Here is a 7,141-nt window from a genome sequence, read left to right as displayed (position 1 = left end):
TGGAGCCGGGGGTGGTTTTGCCGTGACGTTCAGTAAATGTTTTTTGAAATGAATCTTCCCCAATTCTACCTTCGGTTTCGGGGGCGAAGACTCCTCGGCTGAACCAGCGGCGTCCCCCAAGTCCAGTTTATTTTTGGGGTTAAAATCAGTCGGGAGGGGAACTGCTGGAGGGGTGGGAGTTTCATTTTGTTTCTCGTTTCCCAGAGCAGCCAGGAATCGATTGGGTAAAGTTTTCTTGGTTAAACTAAAGCTGAAAGACACTTTTTGTCTTCCCTGCTCCTCAAGGTTAACCTTGGTTTTGGTGCCTTTGGGCAGAAAGCGGCTCGAGGCGACGCCTTTGAACACGGGGCCTTTGATAAAACCGGCTCTCGGCACCGTTTCGGGTTTGCCCTGCGGACGAAAAAGAAGATGCAGTTGGAGGAATTGGATTTTTTGGGGGTTTGAACTCAGTTCTGCAGCATTTTCTTTCACCTGGTGAATTTTTCACAATGATAAAAGAGAAATGCATACCCTGGGTCTGCCTTTGGTGCCCGGCTCTGTCCTGAAAAAAATCAATTCCTCAGACTTCTCCAGCTTGGAACAAAACCTCCTCTGAGGTTTGGGCTGAGGCTTTTTATCTGACTTATTAATGACCAAGCTCAAAGTCCTTTGATCACTTAATCCTTATTTTTTAAAAAAAAGAGAGTTCAGTTTATGAAGTTAATTGATGACAGAACTCTGCTTTTCTTATGCTGCTTCTGCCGTCCCAGACTACAAAATATCCTGAGTTTTAAGCTTTAAGTACATTCGTTTCCATGTGACTCCACCTGGATGCAGCCTTCCAGTACTGGAGAAGGGAAGGACACAGGGAGAGCTCCGAGCCCCTTGCAGGGCCTAAAGGGGCTCCAGGAGAGCTGCAGAGGGACTGGGGACAAGGCCTGGAGGGACAGGACACAGGGAATGGCTTCCCAGTGCCAGAGGGCAGGGCTGGATGGGAGATTGGGAATTGGGAATTGCTGGCTGGGAGGGTGGGGAGGGGCTGGGCTGGAATTGCCAGAGCAGCTGGGGCTGCCCCTGGATCCCTGGCAGTGCCCAAGGCCAGGTTGGACATTGGGGCTTGGAGCAGGCTGGGACAGTGGGAGGGTGTCCATGGCCACAGCAGAATGGAATGGAATGGAATGGAATGGAATGGAATGGAATGGAATGGAATGGAATGGAATGGAATGGGATAATCCTGAAGGTTCCTTCCCACCTAAAGCAGTCTGGGATTCTGTGATTTGGTTCCAGCACAAATCAGACCAACAACAAGGAATTTAAACCCGTGCTCTCCCACCTCCCTCCAACAGCCCTCTCCCAGTCATTACTAACTCCTGCAAGTTCCCAGGCTCAGGCCTAGACCAGCATTAATTAACAACTCCCCAAGAATTCCCATCAGGACCCATTGGTGTGTGATGACTCCGTCACCTCTGGATCAACCAACTGTTCCCTGCTCCACGTCCTTCCCACCAGGAGGTTCCGGCTGCCTCCTGCCCAGGAGCTCACTCAGCACCTTCCGAGCCCAAACCCAGGAGTTCTCAGAGCACAGAGTGCCCTATATTCACCCATTTGGGCATTTCTCCCTCTATTTTGAATCTTAGAGCTCATCTGTGCCCCAGGAATAAAATTCTGGAGAAGATAAAGCGGGAAAAGGGCTTTGCTCTCAACAGTCCCTACGTCCAAAATCCAAACTGCATCAGAATCATGGAATTCTGGAATGGTTTGGGGGGAAGGAACCCTCAGGATCATCCCATTCCACCCCCAGCCAGGAACAAGGACACCTTCCGCTATCCCAGGCTGCTCCAAACCAAATCCAGCCTGGCCTTGGACACTTCCAGGGATCCAGGGGCAGCCACAGCTGCTCTGGGAATTGGTGTAATCCCATTTTGTGTGTTAAGCCTAATTCCAGTGGAAAGAGTCGTATCCAAATTGTCCAGAGGCAGATTTTGCTCCCATAGCTGTGCCATGAGCACATTTTTGGCAGAAGCAGCATTTTCCTGCAGCCCCCTGTGAATTATTAAGGATTTTGTTATCCTTTAACTCATGTAAAACACCATGCAGCTGCCCAGGCTCAAGGCACCCCAGTAAATGATTAAATGAGACATTGGTGCATTGGAAATCCTGGCTTTTTGCACCCTGGGACATCATGTATCCCAAAAAATCCTCGTTTTCAACACATCAAGGGGTTCATTGTGAAAACCTTTCAATGGTCTGTTCGTGGCTCGATCTGGTGACCCAACCCAGCACCACTCTGGAGCTGCAGCAGCAAATTCCCTTCGCTGTGGGAAAACTGGGAGCAAAACCCAAAAGCATTTCCTTGAAATCGGTGGTTTTTATGAGGGGACATTTCAGGGGTGATTTCAAAGGAGTTTCATGGCTAAAAAGGCACCCAAAAGAAAGGGCATCTCCAGCTCCAAAACGGGCTCCTCTCACCACTGCTCACAACCACCCCCACAAAGTCCTGCTGATTTTTTTTCTGTTTTCCAGAGAATCCACACATCAGAAGTGATCCTGGGATTAACCCACAAATTTATACCAATTAACTCAGGGAAGAATGAAGGACAAAATGAACACTACTGAGACCACCCTCCTGTAGGATACCAGGTCCAGCCTCCTGAAGAGTGAGGGAACAGCATTTTGGGGGATTCCTGGATCAGTGATGATCCCTACAACCAGAAATTCCCACACTTTTTTTACTCCAACCTGGGACAACAGAAGCGAGCAGGTTCCTCTCCAACCTTACCCTGAAGGATCTCCACAAATCTAAACCCAAATTCTTATCAGAGGCTGGATTCTTTAATCATATCAATTATAAATGATAAATGAATAAATATCAATTTTAAAATACAGGAAACTCAGGGAATCCGCATTTCGGAGTTTTCCTTCTCACTCCAGCTTTGGTGCCATCATTTTATGTGCCAAAACCGTGCCAATGGTTTGATTAAAATCCTCCTAATTTCAAGCACAACAGCTTTGAAATAATGGGAAGAAGGGGGTTTGGATAGATCCACCTTTTCCCAAATATGGGATCTGTGGGCAAAAAAGAGCTGCCACATTCCAGGCTATTTCCCCCTCATGTGCTCACCCTTCCAGGGATTTTTTCCTTAAATAACAGCAATTTGAACAAAACACAGCTTCCAGAATTTCACACTCCACAGGTAACTTGGGAAATGTAATAGGTGGGAATGACTGGAAAAGCTCTCCAGGAGAAGAGGAATTATCCTTCCTTTCACGTTTTACAGACAGGGAACATTCCCCAAAATGGAAAAACCAGCGCATCCAAAATGATTAACAGCCCTCATTCCGAAGGCAGGATATTAAAATCTATCCCAGGCCTGCAAGTTTTCTCTTTTCCCAATAAATTCATTGAGTCACAGGCAGCAAAACTCATTATTTTTACAAATTAAGTCCTTAAATAATCCACACCAACCCACACCGAGCTGTGCCATCGCATCCCGTGCGCTTATGGCACAAGTGGCACTGGAATTATTGCCCTTCCTCCCCAAATTTAATAAGAATTATTGCCCTTCCTCCCCAAATTTAATGAGAATTATTGCCCTTCCTCCCCAAATTTAACAAGAATTATTGCCCTTCCTCCCCAAATTTAATAAGAATTATTGCCCTTCCTCCCCAAATTTAATGAGAATTATTGCCCTTCCTCCCCAAATTTAACAAGAATTATTGCCCTTCCTCCCCAAATTTAGCAAGAATTATTATTGCCCTTCCTTCCCCAATTTAATGAGAATTATTGCCCCTCCTTCCCCAATTTAATGAGAATTATTGCCCCTCCTTCCCAAAGAATTATTGCCCTTCCTCCCCAAATTTAACAAAACAAGAATTATTGCCCTTCCTCCCCAAATTTAGCAAGAATTATTATTGCCCTTCCTTCCCCAATTTAATGAGAATTGTTGCCCCTCTTTCCCAAATTTAGTAAGAATTATTATTGCCCTTCCTTCCCCAATTTAGTGAGAATATTGCCCCTCCTCCCCAAATTTAATGAGAATTGTTGCCCCTCCTCCCCAAATCTAACCAGAGGAATCCCAGAAAAGCACCCCTTTCCTTAATCCAGCCCCTCAGTTGCTCTGGATTCATGGAATGTCTCCATCAAACCAAGCCAGCCGGGCTCACAGGACTTCCAGAAACGCTGCAATCGCTTCCACTCACCTCATTTTCTTCTTCTCTATTGCAATCCAGCCAGGGAAACATGGAAAAAAGAACAGGAGAGAAGGTGTGAACACCAGGCAGGAACAAGAAATGTCCCACTGGACATCTGGGTGTGGAATGGGATGGACCTGGGACACGGAGGGAGGGAAACACCGATGGCACCCGGAGGCAAACCCGGCTCTGGAGGGGAGCACGGCACAGCTGGGAGGCTCCAAAATTCCCTGGAAAATCCCACATGGATTGGGACAGAGCAAACCTTTTTGGAGAGAACTGCTGGCTTGGTGCTGTCTCCAGTTATTCCAACAGGCTGCAGGAATAAAACCCTCAGGAAGGGGATGGAAGAAGGTGGATTTGGGGTTCTTTCCATTTGAATGTTTTCCTGAATAACTGAAAGTTTTGGCCTCTCACTGACAGAAATTAAAGATATTAATGAAGGTCTGACTGCTGTGCCTCTGCCCTGGCTATTTGCATAATTAATCACTATTCTGGCAGCTTAATCATGAACTCATTAGGACCATTCTCCATGCTGAGCCAACGGGAAAGCCCCACTTTTCATTCTTCCCAAGTTCTCCGCTCCGATCCCACAGCAAAGTTGTTTCTCCTCAAGGAAGGAACAAGGACACAACTCCCTCTCCTTGCTTTGCTCGGTTCCTTGGAGAGTGTCAGGGAATTTCTCGGCCCTCCCAACACACCTCAGCCAAGACATCAAAAGTTCACCCATCTCTCTGTCATGGATCTGCCAGAGATCCCAAAATCCCCTTCAGAGCTGGAATTTTCCTCCTTTTTATCAGCTTTTAAACCATAATTCAGCACCGCTGTGGTGACACAGGCAAAGATTTCCCACAGAAAAGGTTCCCAGATTCCCCCTCAAGCATCAGCTCAATGAGAAATATCCCAATTCTGGATGAAAAAGCCAAAATTTTCCATTTTGGAGCAACCCGGACGCGGTGACAGCACAAGAACCACCCATGTCCCCATTGAAACCATCACAGACTGGGAAGTGGGAGCAAAAGGAAGTGCTGGGGAGAACTATCCCCACAGGAATATTCTCCTGCCTCTGCAAAGGCTCCCATCCAATTGATGCAGCTTATTAAAAGACTATAAATTATTCCCAGAGCAGCACGAACGGCGTTTGATTCCATCAAGGAAACCCGAGCCGGGAGTTCCGGCCTGCGGAGCACACGAGGGCACAGACGGGATTTAATGGGGTCAAGCAGGCCAGGAATTCCAAATCCCACAGATTCAGGAGCTCTCCAAGAGCAGCACTTAGATTGGAATCAAGGCCTGAAAGGAGCTTTCAATTTTAGGGCCACCAAAAGAGGAGTTTGGGACTTTCAGGAAGCATCGCGCGGTTTGGGGGTTGGGGTTTGGGGGTTGGTGGAGTCAACTCTCAACAAAACCCCTGGATTTGATGACTGAAGGGCCTTTCCCAAGCTCAGTGATTCCAGGAAGATTTTCCAGACCTCCCCAGGCAGCTGCAGCAGGGAATTACAACCACCAGGTGGAAGCTGAGGGTTCAAAAGCAAAAATAACTCACTTTATACACAAAAATCCACCTTTAATCAGCTGTGCATGGGGAGAGAGGTAATTAAATTCCGTGTTTATCATTAATAACGGGAATAATTAATGTCAGGGAGAAAAGAGAGTCGAGATCCTTCAACTCCCAGAAAAATCCTGCAGGAAAAAGAGAGGGAACGGATGATCCCCATCCCTGGCAGTGTCCAAGGACGGGGCTTGGAGAAACCTGGGATAGTGGAAGGTGTCCCTGGGTGGCACTGGATGATCCCATTCCAACCCAAACCATTTGGGATTCTGGGATTCCATGCATTAGAATGTGTTGACTTTCCTAAAAGTAAGGTTATGGATCCCATTTTCCTTCCCAGCCTCTTCCTTCTCCCCCCCAAAAAATCCCCAGAAATAGAATTCCAAACTTAGGGAACGCGCTGCCGTTCCCTCAGGAACCTTGTGCCAAATTCCTCCCACGCTGGGATGAAGTTACATAAAATCCCCCTGTTCCAAGCTCAGGATCCATCCCAAGACACAACCCAGGGGTTTTCCAGAGCTCTTCCAGCTCCACAGGTTTGGAGCAATTCCCTCAGCTGCACCTTGGTGCCTGCAGGCACCAGAAATAAAAGCAGGATGAAAATTACCGTGGAATTCCTGCACTTTGTGGCTCCTTTCCAGGAAAACCAGGAGAGAAGAGTTGGTAAAGTCCAAAATAAGGCTCAAAATAAAACTGAACACCCTGAGAAGTGGTGAATACATGCAAAAAAGAACCTAAAAATCCACAAAATCAACCAAATAACAAAAAAAGTAACCCCAGCACCAGGAAACTTCACCACCTTTGATCCGTTTCCAGCAGCTTGGTGTGTTAATTTTGTTAAAAAACAAAAATTAAACTCCAATTAAACTCCAGGAAAAGCTTTTGTAAGGCTGAAGAACAACATTTATATAAAAATTCTTTATATAGGGGCCACATTTCTACCAAAATTCCTTATATGGAGCCGCATTTTGACCAAAATTCTTTACATTTAAACTTTATCAGCTCCTCTCCTCATGGAAACATCCCAATTTCGTCATGAGAATGCTGATAAAAAATAAAATTGGATTTTAATTCCGGGGATCGGCAGCTCCAGCATTTCTTGGTGCTTCAAGAGCTTGAGCTGAAGGAGATTTTTCTCTTTCTTAAGTGCAACCCACACAATAATTGGAATTTTATCCCAGTTTTCGGTTTTCCTTATGCAAAAGGAGCTAAAAAATGCCCTCAGGCTTCTGAAGTCTAAAAGACAAAACTTCAGGAGCCTCATCTCCCCTAAATCCTGGGGGTTTTTTATTTTCTTCCCTTTAAAAGAGGAAGATCTGGAAGCCTGGAGCTTTTCTTATCTGAACATCAGCAGCCTAAGAGCCCTGGGAGCTGAAAAGGCCCATTCCCAGCAGGACTTCAGCGCGGGAATTCAACAGG

General features: G+C 46.4%; 1 long non-coding RNA gene across 1 annotated transcript in view; it reads right to left on the bottom strand.

The window, feature by feature from the left end:
- Position 1: 1 nt before the first annotated feature.
- Positions 2–7,141, bottom strand: part of LOC108449752 — an 11,920-nt gene continuing 4,780 nt past the window's right edge. The window contains exons 2-3 of the long non-coding RNA XR_001866031.1: positions 4,180–4,195; positions 2–390 (exon numbers count right to left, since the gene is read on the bottom strand). This is a non-coding gene — a long non-coding RNA (uncharacterized LOC108449752). The remainder of the gene's footprint in view (positions 391–4,179; positions 4,196–7,141) is intronic.

Source organism: Corvus brachyrhynchos, unplaced genomic scaffold (assembly GCF_000691975.1).
Source record: "Corvus brachyrhynchos isolate BGI_N302 unplaced genomic scaffold, ASM69197v1 scaffold18, whole genome shotgun sequence".
Taxonomy (NCBI): domain Eukaryota; kingdom Metazoa; phylum Chordata; class Aves; order Passeriformes; family Corvidae; genus Corvus; species Corvus brachyrhynchos.
The sequence above is the reverse complement of the archived record's forward strand: the minus strand, read 5'-3'. Positions and strand labels throughout refer to the sequence as shown.